Source organism: Eucyclogobius newberryi, unplaced genomic scaffold (genome assembly GCF_026437365.1).
Source record: "Eucyclogobius newberryi isolate DKJ021-1_F unplaced genomic scaffold, fEucNew1.0.hap1 SCAF_7, whole genome shotgun sequence".
Classification (NCBI taxonomy): Eukaryota; Metazoa; Chordata; class Actinopteri; order Gobiiformes; family Gobiidae; genus Eucyclogobius; species Eucyclogobius newberryi.
The window spans coordinates 20721935-20740280 of record NW_027316389.1 but is presented as its reverse complement, the minus strand read 5'-3'; the positions used below and the strand labels follow the sequence as shown (position 1 = coordinate 20740280).

The following is an 18346-nucleotide window of genomic DNA, read 5'->3' as shown; positions in this document are numbered from 1 at the left end:
AGTGCGCGTGCGCGGTCTCTGGGGCGGAGCTAAGAGCAGGCTCAGGAGACGAGGTGGTTTCTGATGTTCCTGTTCCATCACCATGGTTACGGCCAACAGTAACCAACTCTGTTCAAGAAATAAAGTGACAAATTGTGAGCACTAAACCAGCATTACTGACCTGAGCGAGAAGTTACAATATTTACACCCAAACCAAAGCACAACCCGCTCCTTTAACGTGTTAAACTAACTCACGGAGCGGCACAAGCGGGTAAGCTTTGATGGTACCAGGGGTTAGAGTAAGATAGGTGAAAGCAAACGAGATGTAATTGGTTAATGAGAGAATGTCAAGAGAGGGGAAAGGCAGGTTAAAGTAGCTGTGAAAGGAACGGAAGCTGTTCCAGGCGGTCCAGTAGGAAGACAACGTTCTGGGAGTGAAGCTGTGCAGGATAGCAGATCGGGAGATGAAGAGGAGGTCGGCCAGAGCGGGGTTCATGTGTGGAATGTGGTGGCTGAAAATGGAGGGACAGGAATCGGTAGGGGGTCTGCCTCGGGAGCCAATGTCCTGAATTTCGTAAAAGCAAAACGGGAGAGAGAATCGGCAACAGAATTAAGGTAACCGGGAATGTATTTCGCTCTGAGGATGAATTGGTGCTTGATGGACAACCAGGTGAGGCGGCGGACGAAAGGCATGATGGGAAGTGCATTGCTTCTGCCTTTGTTGATGATGTCAACGACTGCGAGATTGTCGGATTGAATAGCCACGCACGTGGAAGTCCACTCGTGGCCCCAGAGAAGAGTGGCAATGACAACGGGATAGATCTCGAATAAGGCGGAGGAGGATGGACCGGACTTATGAATGAAATCGAGAAACTCATTGGGCCAGGGGGCTGAGAACCACCTGCCCAGGTAATAACCCCCAAAGCCTGCTGATGGTGCAGCATCTGTAAAGAGAGAAATGTCTAATGGGGCTGAAATGATGTCCCGATAGAAAAGCGTGATACCATTCCAGTTGGAAAGTAGCAAGTGCCAGAATCGAAGCTCTGACTTGACCGACTTGCTTAGGATGATTACGCTGTGGAGGGATTTAACGGAAGATGCTAGTGTCAACAGGTGGGAAATGAATGCTCGTCCTTGAGGAATGATGCGCATGGCGAAGTTGAGATGACCAAGGAGTGAGAGGAGCTGCCGTTTCGAGCATGAAATGGCGACGAGGAAGTTACTGAGGAGGAGGGAGATCCGGTTCAGCTTCTCTGTTGGGAGGGAAGCTTGGTATTTGACTGTGTCGAGGGTAATGCCGAGGAACTCTAGGGAGGTGGAAGGACCCAGGGTCTTCTCTTCCGACAGGGGAACCCCGAGGGACGAGAAGATGTTTTTTTAGAGTCAACAGGTCGCGTGCCGGAGGGGACGAGATTGGCGAGACGAGCAGAAAGTCGTCAAGAAGGTGAACCAGGAATGGTACATCATGTTTGTTAAGGAGGATCCAGCAGAGGGCTTCGGATAGGCAGTCGAACAGTTTGGGGCTGCTTTTACATCCGAAGGTGAGACGGACAGCAAAGTAAAAGGCACCTTTCCAGCAGACGCCGAAGAAACGCCAGAAATCTGGGTGGATAGGGAGCACTTTGAAAGCGTTTGTGATGTCGGCCTTGGATAGCCAGGCAGCGTGGCCGGCCAGTTTTATTAGAGATATGGCGTGGTCAATAGTGGCGTACTTGAGTGCAAACTCATCGCTTGGAATGAGGCTATTGATGCTGGGGATGTGACAGCCGTGGGGAGCTGAGAGATCAATTATTAAGCGTTTTTTGCCAGAGTATTTTCTAGTTGCTATGCCAATGGGACTGATCCTGAAGGGTGAGAATGGAGGATTTGTAAAGGGGCCAATCATGTGGCCATCTTTTACCTCTTTAGCGAGGAGAGAATCCACGACTCCTGGTTCCTTCAGGGCTGACTGCAGGTTTTTGCAGGTGAAGGAAGTGGATGGAAGAGAAATAAGGCCGGGCCGGAAACCCTCGGAGAATCCGGTGATGAGGAATCTGACGAATTCTGGGTCTGGATGATCCTGTAGTGCCTTGGACAAGGCGGGAATCTGAATGGGTGTGGAAACTTTGCATAGTCATGATGTTGGGTTGTGGGGGCACGCCGAACGAGAGTGCCCTCCGCCACAGAAGGAGCAGGTATGCAGGAATCTGCATTGGGATAGGGTGCAACGAGAGGCGTTGAAATTGTTGCATATCGCTTTGCCGCCCTGAAGCATGATGGGACGGCCTCTCTTGTCGACGCCTTGGGGAATTGGAATTTTTGCAGACATTGGTGGGATCGGAACTGGTTGAGTGGCTAGACGGACCGGAGCCGGGGCCTGAGCCTGGGTTGGAGGCCTTCTGGCTGGGAAGACGCAGGCGGTGGCCGGGTGGGATGGGGCGCCGCAGAAGCTGCAGCAAACTGAAGCTCGAGATGCAAAAATCCTGCAATAAAGTTCCTGATCAAGACTCCCCCAGAATGTGTTTTGATTGAATTGCTGAAGTCGGGCAGCGGCTTGGGAGGAGAAAAGGATGTGATACTGATAGAACCCTGGGCCACTGAATCTGATGGCCAGATCTAGGATCAGGGTCATGTAAGAGTCGAATTCTTCACGGCGATTGGGATACATGGAGCAGATTATGTCTCTAAACAGGCTGAAGGCAAACGCGAATTCGAGGGGGGTGAGTTCTTTAGAACGCGAGGGGATAGGGTCGCGCATGACGTAGAGCCCGTCGTGGCTTTCGATGACGCGGGGCATGCCAGCCCTGAGGGAGGGAGGACGAAGGAGTTCAGCCAGGTCCACGTATTTACCTGCAATGATCTGCTGTCTGATGTTGCTGGGGATGGATGAAGGTTTCGGTGCTGGAACGGAGGTCGGAGGAATGGCTGATGCCAGAGTGAATTGGGCTGGACCGGGAACCGTGCCGATCAGTCCCTGAAAAGGATAGCTGGGGTTTGGAAATGTAGAGGAGAGCGTTGCTTGCTGGTGGCTGACCTGGGGCATGAATGAGTTTGCTAGCTGCGAAGGTGGGATCGACACCGTAGCTGAGACCTGGGCTGTGCTGTGGGGCCGGGCTGACGACTTCGAAGGTGGGGCCCAGGACACGGAGGGCAAAGCCCAAGCCGGAAATGACGTGGTTTGTGGCGCGGCCACGGAGGGTAGGGCACCCGGCGCGGGGGGTTGGGAAGTTGGGACCACTGAGGAATCTATGGTACCGGAAGTGGAATGCTGATGAATGAGAGGCTCTTGGGAACTTTTAGCGTGAGCCGGGGAAGGTTGGAATGGAACCACTCCTGGCTGGCTACTCGAACCATGGGGATGGGAAGGCGGCCTCCTGGAAGTAGATGTCCCAGCGGGAAAGCGATTTCGCGTAGGTGAGTCTGGAGCGACGGACTTCCCTGAGGAACGGGCGTGGGGCGTCTGCGAATGAGACATGGTGGTGTTTAGGAAGGATGAAAGGAATTGGACGTCCCGGTGCCCTGAGGGAAGTGTGGGAGCTGGCATCTCGGTGCCCGGGGATGGGGTGGGGGGAAGGAAGGAGGAGACATGGCATCCCGGTGCCGAGGGGGGAAGAAAGTAGAACTGGCATCCCGGTGCCGAAGGGGGAAAGAAGTAGAACTGGCATCCCGGTGCCGAAGGGGGAAAGAAGTAGAACTGGCATCCCGGTGCCGAAGGGGGAAATTAAGTAGACCTGGCATCCCGGTGCCGAAGGGGGAAAGAAAGTAGACCTGGCATCCCGGTGCCGCGGGGGGAAAGAAAGTAGACCTGGCATCCCGGTGCCGAGGGGGGAAAGAAAGTAGACCTGGCATCCCGGTGCCGAGGGGGGAAAGAAAGTAGACCTGGCATCCCGGTGCCGAGGGGGGAAAGAAAGTAGACCTGGCATCCCGGTGCCGAGGGGGGAAAGAAGGTAGACCTGGCATCCCGGTGCCGAGGGGGGAAAGAAAGTAGACCTGGCATCCCGGTGCCGAGGGGGGAAAGAAAGTAGACCTGGCATCCCGGTGCCGAGGGGGGAAAGAAAGTAGACCTGGCATCCCGGTGCCGAGGGGGGAAAGAAAGTAGACCTGGCATCCCGGTGCCGAGGGGGGAAAGAAAGTAGACCTGGCATACCGGTGCCGAGGGGGGAAAGAAGTTAGACCTGGCATCCCGGTGCCGAGGGGGGAAAGAAAGTAGACCTGGCATCCCGGTTCCGAGGGGGGGAAAGAAAGTAGACCTGGCATCCCGGTGCCGAGGGGGGAAAGAAAGTAGACCTGGCATCCCGGTGCCGAGGGGGGAAAGAAGGTAGACCTGGCATCCCGGTGCCGAGGGGGGGATTAGAGATGGGGGAAATAGGAGAACTGGCATGAGGTAGAGAGATGTTTAGTAAAAGGTAGTGTTCATTGTTAGGGGGAAGGGCGAAAAGGAGATCTGGCATCCCGGTGCCTGAGGGAGAGGTATTTAGTAAATGTAGAGTTCACGGTTAGGAGGGGGACGAGGAGGAGATCTGGCATCCCGGTGCCTGGGGGAGAGAGCATGAGGGGGTAGAGAGCGAGCAAGAAAGAGGGGGCATGAAGAAGAGACATACTTACTTGTTTAGGAATAAATGAGAGAAAAAGTGAGGCCTAGTGATCCAGGAAGAGAAAATTGCAACCTTTCGCTGGATAAGAGTGGGGCCTCGCATGAACCCAGCGAGAGGGAGGGAGAAGGAGGGAGGGGGAGAAAGAGAGCGCGGGTGAGCGAGAGCCAGGGTAAAGGACGGAGTTGAAAAGGAATGAGGGGGAAAGGGGAGGACTTTAATATTTATTTATATATTAGAATTTTTTTTTATTTTTTAATTTAATTATTATTTTTTATTTTATTTATTATTTGTTGAGGAATCTCGTCAATTATGCGTATGTGGTATATTAATATGATCGATTGACGAGTACCCATTATTAAACGTGTCCTTAGAGGAGTGCCCGGGGCAGAAAAATAAGAAATTGGTGATCGGGCAACTAGTGCTTTTAGAAGTGAGCACGGTGAAAAGTAAATTGTTGAACTATTAAACTATGAAGGAAAGTATAGAACTTTGAAGCGCAGCCCGGTGCAGGACAAGCAAACGTGAAAGAAAGACTCACTCTTCTGGAAGAACCTGCGGCACCTTTGCCGTGAGTTGGAGGAGCGGAGCGCGCACCGCTTCCTGACCTCGGAACGGCGCGGTTAGAGCGGGCGTGCGCTGGAGTGTTGTGCTGGTCAAAGAGCAGGTTAAATAGCGTGCTCTTGCTGTCGGTGCGGTGGAATATGATGCCCTTATTTTTGAGCGCTCGCTGGAGACCTGCCACTGTCCATTCGGATGGTCTAGGCGGAGAGGAGCGCCGAGTCCGTATTGGACGTGTTTGGGGCGAGGATCGGGGCCGGATAAGGGCCTCCGGAGAGCGGCGAGGCCGCGTGGAGGACCCGGGAGAGCGGAGGGATCTGGAGTAGGTGCTGGTAGGTGGGGATCCGTGTCGGGACGCCCGTCTACTGGCTGGTGCTTTGCCTTTTGAACGAGGATGGAGTCTGGTAATGAATCTACTGGGTGTACTGGGTTGGGACAAAGGAGAGGAAGGCGAAACGGGAAAAGAAATAACGGAACGTAAACGAGAACTGCGCCTGGGTGAACGGCTCCGGGACCGAGGGCGGCGAGGTGGTAGCCCGAAATGCGCCCCGGTGGATGTCTCCTGGGATGGTGGAGGCGAAGCCTGGGATGGGCTAATCAGGTCCTCGTCGGAAGGAAGAAGGCTCAGTAGATCCATGGTGAGTCGAAAGTTCGTTTTGGCGCTTCAGAGGGTAAATCTTGCAACGCATGAAGTAATGAACGCAGGTGTAATTGATTGGCCTGTTTAAATACTGTGGCCGCCGGAAGGGACGTGGAAGGGGGTGTGGTCCTGCTCCCGAACTTAAGATAACAGACTTATCTTCATATATTGAAAAAAGAACTGAACTAGTTCATTTTTTGGAGCAGTGAACTTAATTCAAAATGTTAAATTATGAACTATGAACTGAACTAGTTCATTTTAAAATGTGTGAACTATGAACTGAACTAGTTCAGTGCATTGATTCCCCTGTCAGGACGTTTTTACTGCACAATGTCAGTGAGTTTATTGGCTCTGTCCTCGCTCCTGGTGAAATGAAAATAATAACTTTGATTCGGAAGTTTTGAAGGACCAGTTTCAGACTATGTCTTTAAAACTTAACACAAGGGCAACAATTCACAAACCTTCTGACAGCTTTTGAATTGGAAGAGATAAAGGTCATTTTCTAAAAGTTTTAAAGGACAAAAAATGTAATAAGGTTTGAAGTAACCGCATGTCGTGACCACAGAACATGAAAACCAAAAGGTCATTCTCTTTTCTCATTGAATAAGACTTTAAAGGTGCACTATGTAACATTTCTGGAGAAGGGTCTATATGGAGAAGTTGTTGCTCTGCGTACATGTTTCCCAGTATGCATTACACGTGTCTATCCCCATGGAGACAAGCAGGTAGCACCATGGCAAGTTACTGGTAAGATCTGAGGAATGATCACTGTTGAGATTTTTTTTTAAATCATGTTTTTCAAGGTGATTCAGAACAAATTGAAAAATGAAATACCCTAGATAGGTTGTTCCGGACTGGGAAAAATCTCAAACCTTTCACACAAAGTACTACAACGTTTGGTTTTCCAAGTATCACTAGATCTAACTCAAATCGACTGTTTATCTGCTCTAAACTGAGGTGAAATGAGGGTGTAACATTTAAGAATTTACAAATAAAATTGGTTTACAACAACGCCACCCGAGGAAGTGGCCACGGGACCAAACACTATTTTAGCTGTAAGGCCGCACAAGTCGTGGACAATCGAGAGGGACTTGAGACGGAATTACAAAAGTACTATTGACCTTTATTTTTTGCTTTTACTTTGTTTTTCCTTACAACGTGGAGGCTTACTCACGTCAGCCGTAGTTGTGACGTCACGCTCCAAAGCTCTATTTGCAAGTTTTTACAAAAGAAAATAGTTCGTACATCTACTTAAACAGTCGCCATGTTTGTTTAGGTTCATCCTTTTGACCCGCCCAAACCACAAAGGTGTGCTGTGATTGGTTTTCTGTCATACGTTGTTAATGTAGAGGTCTGACGGTTCAAGCATGTCTTTTTTATATGGTTTTATTTCAATTTTAGGGAATAGTAATATAATTTGTATGCGTTTGTGTGAGGATATAGTCCATGATCATGTGATACAGCGACTCTTGGAAGCTATTTGTTACTTGCAATAAGCTTGGCATTCTTACTGCTGTAGTTGTGTGTTTGAAATATATAATATAATATTTGAAAAAGTCAATAAATAAAGTTGACGAAGAAAAGTCAAGTTTATACATAGTGCACAGTGAAAACACCCACAGTCTCCCGCAGTCAATGCAGAGTGCAGTAGGTGAAAATGAGTCTCTTCGCGCAGCTGTTGCCATGCAGAGTATCAGCTCATCTCATTTCCTGTGTTGGCTCTGGGTGTTTGGCTGATGTGTTCAACTGATACTGAGGACTTTGGTCTGGCTTTCGTCCCCAATTCAATCCAATCCAATCAAACAATTTATACATTTTCATATGGGGCGTGATATGAAAGTTGACGCCTTCTCTCAGTATTCTTCCATTCGCTGTTCCATCGCACAGAGATGTCCTTGGGCTTGGGTCTGCAGCTTTGTCCTTATCTAGGAATGTGGTGAGTGGTCTGTGTGAGGCCAATTTCAGCACAACTTAGAGTGACTAAAATTAATACAATCTAAAGTTAATGTAGTTGGAATTCCCTCATTATATCAAAGTACAGTTTTAATACAATTAAGTAAAGTTAATATGTGGTATTTCCTTCAGTGATTACCCAAATGAACTGGACAATTCAGGCAAAAAAATCCTGATTTGAATCAAACGTGTATTGTGAATGTCTTCCCTTTTACCCACAGTCACAAGCACTCTCTCGATCTTGTTCTAATATGGAAAAGAGATTAAACATCTAAATGTCTTTCCCATGAGCCCTATATTGTCTTCTGGTCTGTCTGGTGGGCTCCTTTTGTCTGCAACAAATATAACATCATAACCTGTTTGGAAGAAGAGTTTCCCACTGGAGAAGGCCAATATGGTACAATGAATGAAGGTTTGAAATGCCAATGTCATTATTGCACAGAACACTGAACTTTTGTTGCACTATTTTATGGACATGCAACAACACACCATCTTTGGAATTTGAATGATAATACTTTGTAATGAATTTGTTTTTCGTGTCTCTTGGGATACAGGGGTAGATGTGACAGCACAATGCAATGTCTCGCCCTCAAATGCTCTGGCAAAAGTAAAATGTCTGAGCTGAGCGAATGTTGTCGACAGAAGATGAAAGCCAGAGGAGACGCTGCGGAAATCTGGGTGAAATTTGGGGGCAGAATTCCCACAATGCATCAGAGGCATCAAAGAGTTCCATCGTTCCAGTCTGTGCTCAGAGTGTGACTGAGTTTACAAGGCTTCATTAAAACACATCGGAATAACATGAGGGTGGTACAGTACAAGCTGGAGATGACATTTGTCGCTGGGTAAAATTGTCACGTTAACAGCTTCATCGTTTAACGTTATTATACAATATTTACAAGTGCAGTATATAACCACCTTGGAAAGTTCAACAGTATTGCATTTAACTTTCCCAACGGACACAAGCAGGGATGCCTCCAGGCCATTCAGATACAAGTCAGACCTGTAACTCATCTTTTTGAAGGTATTTTTCATAAATAATCCTGTACTTTCAGAGATCATGTTGGACATAAAGTTGTTGACTTGTTCAACTTGTTCAACCTGTATAAGGTGATGAAAGACTGATGACGCAGCGCACAAACGAGGCGGGCGAACGGCTCCTTTTTGATGCGCAGCTCAGAAGATTGCTGGTATTTGTCTGTTCGGAAGACGAGGCCATGTCCTTGATCGGTTGTTATGTGCACAATACTCACCGCTACCATTTTAAGGTGTTCTTAAGTCGAACTGCCAATGTATAAGGCAGGGTGTAATTTAATGCAGAGGAAAAATGGACAAGAAGCAAACGAACCAAAGACCAATCCCTGTGGCATCGTCTGCACTTCTATCTGGTCTATAAGCAAACTTTAGCGGGTTGAATTTGTCTTGTACAGAATCCTACAATGCACCCTTCTCAAACGATTTCATCACCAGTAAAAGGAGTGTCATGGATGGAAAAGCCTTCACCCTCCAACGCCATCGGGATCAGCGCTTTTGCAATCTTTAATTAAACATTCTGTCACTCCACGTTTGGCAGTTGCTACACTGGTCAAGAGCACAATGTTTTGTGATCGACACCTCTTTAGTGGAATCAAATGCACACCAAAGACGGTACAGTTTTTGTGAGTTTGTGTTGCTGCCCGAGTCACAGATATTTGAGGAAGATCTCTGCAAATAAAAGGAACATAACTGGGTGGGCATCACTGGCACTGCCCTAAATTACGTTGATAAATGACTAATACTTGTTGAGCTGAAAACATGAGGAGGTAAACCATGAACCTTGTTAAAAGTAGTTTATTAGAATAGTAAAGTAGAGCAATGCTGGTGTCTCGAACTGTGTTTCACTGTGCGCTCTGGAGTACAAATGAAAACTGAAATACTGCTGTTAATATCACATATACATACAGAATGACTGAGTGGAGGTGGCCAAAGAAAAGGAAAGTAATTTGGGCTTAAATTACATAAAAATAATCAAATTGACCCAATGAAAAAAAAAAAAAAAAAACTATATAGTCATAATTCAATTTAATTTGAGCTCTTTTCATTATGAACATTATTCCATCAAACATGTGTTTTAATACCCACTAAACTGTTAAGCTTAATGCCTGCGCACAGTAAAGGGGATTGACATGGTGCTAGTCTAAACTTACACAATTGTTGTATAAAACCATTAATTTACCAAATACATTCAAACAAACGGAGACATTTTTGTGAAGCTTTTACCTGAAGTGAAAAGCAGACAGAGCTCCGTTACCCCCCAATTTACACCAAAGCAGTAACAGAGTCTATGCACAGCAAACACGCAGTAATCTCTTAATAATATCGCTTAATAATACCGCTTAATAATACCCAGTCGGACAATTTACACCAGCAAATTGTTCAGAGTCAACGAAGTCCAGGATATTTAGCAGGGGAAACACAGGAAAGGGGAACATAGATTCAACATAAACAGAATTGACTAGAATTGCGTCAGGAAATGATGATGAACCAGGACATATTTATGGTAAAATTTGAGAATTATAACAGGCTTTTCAATGTCAGACATCAATTTAAAAGGACAACTTAAGACAGGAGAAGACACTGCGGGAAATATCCCAAACTTTGAAAATAAGTTGCCTAATTAAAGCAACAACAGCAACTGGTTCTGGGAATGGCACAGGTGGGAACGGCTGCGTTTCTCTGCCGACGTTTGGTGTGATGAAAAATTTCCATTTCACACAAAAAACGAGGAACAAGACGCTGTGAAAGATGAGTAGAAAAAAGGAAAAAAAACAATGAAAGTAAACTGTAACCTCAGTGGGAAGCCGATTCTGCCAAGAGAACGCCGCAGAGACAAGCGCCCCACGTGACGCAGACTCGCTGGGCCACCACTGGACGGACGGAGGAGAGGACATAACTTTACAACAGTTGGCCCTCATGTTAAAATGAAATGAAATGCGGCATGACATGATGTCTTTGAAAGCTGAGGTGAGGGCTGAGAGCAGTATCCAGGAAAAATAGAAGCTGATCTGAGAAGCCTGAAGGCAGGAGGAGGCTAATTACATTATTTTTGTCCATTTTTTATTTTCATTTTGCCACTAGTTGAAATATGTGAGAGAACTGGGAAATCCTTCCACAGGCCTCAGTGTGGCATATTCTCTGGTGCTTATATAATAATGAGGGGTTTAGGAACTGCAAGCTTATACAAATACAAAAGGCCATTCAAAGTGCTTCACACAACAAGAAAAAATACATTAAAAATCATAAAACAGATACAGACATAAAAGAGAAGAGCACAAATAAAATCCTTTCAGTCAAGTAAGCGACACATGTGGACTGCTGCAAGTAGTTTTAAATAAACTACTATCTTACAATGTGAAAATAGAACTAAAGTAGAGGACCTTTACACTCAAATTTTAAACTGCCATTATTGGAACACCTAAATTGTGCACTACAGTCTTTTTTGTGTGTGTTTTGAACCTGACAACATGCCTCACATCAAAGTAGGATAATGTAGTAATGTAACAGATTTCACGAACATTTTGAACTGCATGCTCTTGTTTTCTGAGTCTCATCTCATTATTGACACACGAGGCGGTCGCTCCGTGTCTGACGGAGGAGCGCTCTCTGAATACTGATCCAGACACATCTGTCTTTGCACTGACTTTGATGAACATTCACTGACGACCGCGTGGTTCTCCCCGCATCGTGTTACCCTTTTCCTGTTGCTTCAAAGATGCACCTTGAGCCTTTGTTCATTCATTTTACATTACACCTCTCCATGTTTTCAAGGGTTAGGCTCATAACAAATACTACGCTGATTTTCTGGTACGTGCAGATCATTACTATCAGTTTTGTTCACCACATCACTGGCTATGTTTACATGCAAACCAAAAATCTGATCATTATCGGATTGCTGAGTTATCTGATGATAGATATGTAAGGAATCTTATTTCATTGTGATTCGGAAGTTTTCACTTGTCGACAAAGAAAATATGCATAATAAAGACATGAATGAAACATTTTAAAGATTGAGACAGGTATTTCAAAATTCATTGTTCTTTCTTACAAATACTACAGTTACTTGATTACAGTTATTGATCATCACATTTCTTTTGTGCTTGTAACACACTGAAACATCTGATCTAATTATTGTGTTATCTGATTATTCTAGTTATCTGATTTTTACTGGCAATTTTAAATGTTCCCATTGATAACAGATGTGATTAGAATTGAAAGGAGTCCATTGACTCCCTGTTCAAAACAGATTCTCTCCTGCTGTTTAACCTTTGGAAGCAACTGCTGTGTTTTTATTTTTGGTAACCGTCTTTGTGACATTTTTTAACCTTTGACCTGGAGTCTTACAAGTAACAGAGGCGTGGGCATGTGTCTTTGCCCATTTATCGTGCTTATTATTTTCTGATTTATTCTTGTGGAATTTTCTTGTTGCTCTGAGGCACTGTCCTGATATAAAAAGCCTCAGTTTACATCACAGATTTCACTGCATCTCCTCAATCCACACATACAGACAACAGAAATATAACTATTATTTGTCAGGTCGTAACCACGGGGACAGGTGTTTGGTTCAAAGCGAAATTCTCAGGAGCACTCAAATATTCATAAATCAATCCAAACACAACTCCTTTCAAATCTGGTAGTTTATTTTTATCATCCGGAATCCCAATGATATCTAACATGAGCTGTGCGTTTTATGCCCTCATGCTACCCACTTGGACACAAATACCGTACATTTCCACATGACCTTCTATATTTTCTCATGCTTTTTGATCAGTATTCCCGTCTCTCACAGAAAATAACATACATTGCTTTGCGCCTCTCTGAGCTGTTTCCTCGTGTTCAACACCTGTCCACTCACTGACAGCGTAATGGCTCTGATCTCCTCCTCACACCTCAAGCTTTTAACCTGTCGTAAACCACACTGACAGCTGCACATGGAACAGTTTATCTCTGCTCTCTGACAGCCTAAAAAAACTTGTGGAAATCAAGTACAGCATTATGTAGGAGTGATGTGGGAGGAACCAAAACTCCTCTTGCTGCCACACACTGCGGTCCAAGTTGTGAAGCTGCAAAGTGGATGATCGTGTTGTTGATGTGTCCGATAGCAATTTTATTATATATGAATGATTTGATAGGGACATGTAGGTCTAGTAATCTGATCATGGGCAAATAATAACAGGCAAATCTCGCCATCGGATGTCGTCCAGACTGACCGTGTGAATGATTGGGGGGTGTTCAGAAGTTTATAGAATTGCAGCAATATCAGAGTCTGACCCAAGTCGTCGTTCCACGTAGCAGAAAACGCCTCTGACCTTCTCTGGCCGTAACAATAGTAAGTGGATTGTGTGGAGATGGCCGCACCTGTCTATAAGCCGCAGGTGTCCACGTTGTAACATGAGATATTTACACACAAAGATGGTCCACGGTAGTGACCCACGGGTCTTTTGGCAAACGGGCTCCGCGCGGGTCTCATTTCATTGTGGGGCTGGTATCTTTATAGATTCATGAGCTGATTATATGGCACTTTGCATTTAGACTTGTTTCTCTATGAGTGGGATTATGAATGCATTTTGAAGCTTAACATTCAGAGAACACGCCTGAACACCGACTGTCTCCCCTAGCTTGATTTCTGCGTGAGCTGATTTACCTGTGTCTTCCTGCGAGAGCGCTCCTAGAGGCCGTTAGCATGTGAAAATCTATATATTAGCCACATCGGTAGTATAGGCCGCAGGGTGTAAAAACAAGTCACGGCTTATCGTTTTTCATTTCGTTTTCCTGTGATTTTTGCCATGATTTAGTGTAGAAATGAATGTTTTTTAAGAGAAAATATGTTTTATCTTGACATGTTTCAGTGAGCAGCAAAAGTATTGAGAGTATTCATCTCTTAAAGAGTATTTTTTGTAGAAAAGTCATAGCAAAGAAATTCATTCAAATGTAATTTTACTTTTATTTGTGGTTCAAGATTCCATTGTGTCTTGAAAGTGACAAAAACCCCTGCCATAATGTTCTTTTATTTAGTCGTTAAAATGGCATAATGTCACTCGGCTTGTGTGAAACAAGCATAAAACAGAGGCACACACAGCGCAGCCTGCTCTGATTCTTCTGTGGATTATTCCCTTCCCCGCCTCTCTCTGCCTCGGCCATATTGGGTGTATAAAATTGGCTCGGACCGCGCCCCCGCCGTGCTAACAGCTGCAGGCTGACAGTTTGATGCCACGTCTTATCAGCACTGAGGCCAGCGTGCGTGTGCCTCATGTTTAGCGCATGCTGCTTATGAGGGAAACGCTTATGAATGAGCTGTTGTTCTTTTACAGGGCACAGAAACTTAATCAAAGCTTGTAAGCCGTGAAGGAGATGTGTGGAAAGCAGCTCTAAATGATCAAAGCTACATGCAGCTCAAAATGGAGAAAATGTACAGTGTAGTGTCATACATAATGATTTCACCTTGTCACAGCACAGCACAATCCACCCGGTGATTCAGAGGGTTTTTCTGCTGCTGTGATATCTCATTGTGTTGTTGAAAATGGATTTTTCAAGATATTGGCATAACATTTTACACTTTACTAAAAATGGCTGCACTTTGAAAGTTCTCTCATGAAAGTTAAAGGTACATGATTTAACTTTTCTGGGGGGTCAGCAATCTGCTTACCTCATCAAATAAATAAAAACGAGAAAAACAAAGTGATTGTATGATTTTTCGTTCAAACAAAATACAAATGAGGATCTTCGACAAAAATCAGTTCTCAGGAAACAAATATGATTGCCAAGTTGTTTGACTTAAATTGTTTGAATTTGTTTCTATCAATTTCGGGGACCCTTGACATCCTTTGGGGCCCAAACTGTTTTGGCACGTACACCTTGCCAATAATAATAATAAATTGAACAGGGTGTAATGAAAAATAATTTCATTTTAAAACATTATCCCCTCATCTCACATTTATATTGGTCAATGGATGTTTCACATATTGGCCCAATCACCATGAGTTCTGTTTTGTCATTTAAAAACAAAGGGTTTCAGGACAACACTTTTGAGTTATTTGTCACAACATCCATTGTCTCACTTGAGTGAAATTTGCATATCATCTGCACAAAAAATGGAATAAAATCATCTGCTCATGAAAAATATATCCGAAAGTGAGGAGACAAGGAGACATGATAACATAAATCATATTACCACATTCAAAATAATGGTAATGAAGATAAAAAGGACTTGCATCTGTCTAAAGCTGTGTGTCAGTCCATAACTTCATATGGAAATATGCCGGCTCCATTTGAGTGTTTTATAGCAGAGCGCTCCCCTCATGACTGCACTGCTGGAGTGCCACAGTGTCATTTATGTGGGACATGAATGTAGAAGCTCCATCAGCTCTTATCTTAGAGACAGAGGCAGAGACGGGGGAATTATGTCCACGGCACTGTGTACATTCTAACATTAAGGATTTCATAGTATGCATTAATGGGGTATTTTTAACCAGTTTGGGCACCTTGGTATTTCAAATAATATGATGCATGGAAATTAATCAACATTTCTGGCTATAAAAGAGCACAATGTTGCCAGAAGAGGGCTGTAATAAAGCTAGCTAAATAAGGATAATGCTACTTCTATTAGAAAGGTATGCTTTGAAGGTGATTTGAGCTCAGTACCACCTCATCCACAGGTGGAACAAATATTTGAGGTTGTTTGTAGGATTGAGTCAAGAGTCAACGCTCGGAGTAGAGCTGCTGTTCCTCCACGGGGAGAAGAGCCAGCTGAGGTGTTAACATCTGGTGACATCTGTTCCGGAGCCTCCTGGTTGCCTCATTGGGGACCACCAGGAGGAGGGAAGACCTCGGGCACGCTGGAGGGACTATATCTCGGCTATCCTGAGCTGGAGGAAGTGTCTGAGGAGATGGAAGTCTTGGCCTCCCTGCTCAGAGTCCGGCCCCGGATAAATGGGAGAAGATGGATGGTCAACACCTATTATGTTTTGACAAGGAAACAACATAATGGACCAAAAGGTGTGTGCTATTGAAACCCTCGTAAACCTAGCGGCAAGAGTTAACGTTAACAGGTGGAAGTGCTTCAGTCCACAGTTGTGCTCTCATTTCTACTTGTCAACAATAAATCCTGTTGTAGTAGATTGTATTTCTTCTACATAATATGGTAAATTTTTTCACAATATACACAAGATAGGCACATCACCAAATGTGGTCAAAGGGCCATATTTTGCCCCCAGAGGAAGTGTTAACGTGGGCGCAGCAGAACTCATTGCGTCACACAGACCTAAAAGTAAAGGCTGTATTTCAATATTTAATTTAATTAATCAATTTTATTATTTTGATTTTGGGAATTTGAAAAACGGGAAATCAAATTGTTTTGTTGCTCACTTTTTTCATTGCCTGGATATGAGGCCATGAGTGCAAACATCTCCCACAAAACATATGGCCCATAGACCTTTGCAAACTTGAAACTTGAAATATTGATGATGTCACTGGAAGCTGCATAAAAAAAAATCATCTAAAACGCAAATGTACTACTCTGACACAGTCCTGCAGAGGCTGTAATGTCTTCTTCTTTTTAGAAAGCTATTCTCGGGCTATATGACTTTTCATTCTGCTGATGACACTCAAAATGCATTACTGAAGTTTTGATTTATGAAGCAAACCCACAGTGAAGTTTTATCTGAGTAAAAATGTGTGATTGGCATTTTAGCGTCACCGTGAGGAAGTTTGGTCTGAGAGCAAAGAGGTGACCTGAGGTAAAACAGACCTTGTAATTCTTCAGTTTTATTAAACATAATGCTGCCCGTGTCCGATGGAACAGGAGCAGTGTTGATGTCTCTTAAGTTCATTTATGGTCATTTGAAGGCGATGTCGGGCTGAAGTAAAGTGTGGGAGTTGTAATGAGTCTGTGAGTCAGCAAATCCCCCCGCCTACTCTGTCATGGTCTGTCTCTGCCTCATTATTCAGATCTGATAAGAGAAAGTCAACACAGGGACCTTACCAATTCAGACATGTACACATTTAGGATTGTGGATTTCAGTTGAATTGAGACTTCTGAAGGTTGTCTCCTAACAAGAAGTGATGAACATAAGCCGACCTGAATGTATGTGTGGCAGTAGGCCCTCGCATCCACTGGCAGCCTATGGCACGTGACCTGAGCCCATTTCTTGCCTCTGAAGTCAACTGATGTCAGGGAGCTGTACAAGCAGCACCAGCACGAGCAAATCACCCTAAAAATCTGAAGATTATGCTTTAAGCCAGCGATTGTTAACTGCTGTCTGGTTTGAGCACCATGTGTCTACAAATCTTGGCTCAACTCTGGAACATCATTATAAGGCTTGTGCTGCACGCTTTTCATGTTGAAAGCTCTTGTAAGTCTCACTATTTATTTTAATTGAAAGCAACCTAATTTGGCACTGTTTGTAGTGCGTTGACGTTAGGTGAAGGCTTCAAGCGCATCGGGATTCCTCCCGGCTGCGGTGCCTCGTTCACGTGAAGATCAGTAAGCATAGTTTGCCTCAATTAAATGCAAACTTAGACTTCAGCCTTCGATGTAGTTGTTGCTTTATAGAGTATGGTGCTCTGGTTACAGAAACCCTTAGTGGGGGTTAAAGGCACATTCGCACCGGCTCCGCTCTCCACTTAACAGCCTGTAGTTCATGGAGAGGTCAAAGTGCTGGTTCTGGCACAGGACCCTTATTGGGCTGTACCAGGGCCCAGTCCACTACATGGTCCAGCGCAACCTCTGGTAGGGCATCTGGGTTTAGTGACCTGGGGACATTCTGGGCTGCTGTTTGGGCTTTTGTTTCAGTGAATCATGTCAAATGGGTTGGCTGTTTTAAAGGTGTGACTGTGAGAAAGAAAAGGTAGTACGGATGTTTGTGATTTATCCTGAACTTAAATTAAATAAAATGTGTACTTTTGTCTATAACTGAGTATCATGGTCCACTCACTATGTTTACCTGTGTAAGTGTCCCTGCACACATTGAGTAAATAATTTAACGCCATTGAAGCTTTTGGGTGAAATAATGTTGACCTAAACGTGCCGTCCCTTGCGTCTATCTATATCTTTAAATTTATATTACTAATATAAAAACTGGAGGCTGCGAGGGTGCACGGATCATTGTTCTATCCTCTAGTACCGGGTGTACCCTGACTCTTGTCTGGGTGTGGTTTGGGGCTTAGAAAGTGCTTAAAATCCATGCTCCCCGTTGCGTGGATCGCTGAGCACTGTGGCCACAGGGTGCGGATGTCTACGCCGGAGACCAAAGCAATCTGGAGCATTTTCCAGATCATTAGTGTCATTGGTGTCTTGTGGGAAATCCATGTGAAACTGCACAGCGTTTATCAAAAACAAAACCACAGTGGACCAGAGTTGGTAGAGTAAGTAAGAAAGTATAGCAAGTAAGCTGTAAACAAGTACGAGGGGCGCACCAGAAGTTTTAGCAAAAAACAATGGTAAAATGATGCTGTTTTAATAGATTGACAAAGTGCAATTTTAGATTGGCCACAGTCTGGCAACAGAAAACGTAAGTAAGTAAGTAAGGCTTGGTTTTGACACCTCTGGAACCATTACCCAATTTAGATTGAACTTCTTATGGTTTATATAACTTCATGCGAAACAAGAATG

General features: G+C 44.6%; 1 pseudogene; it reads right to left on the bottom strand.

Moving 5' to 3' along the window:
- Positions 1-471: 471 nt before the first annotated feature.
- Positions 472-3001, bottom strand: LOC140348477 (uncharacterized; annotated as a pseudogene).
- Positions 3002-18346: the final 15345 nt, after the last annotated feature.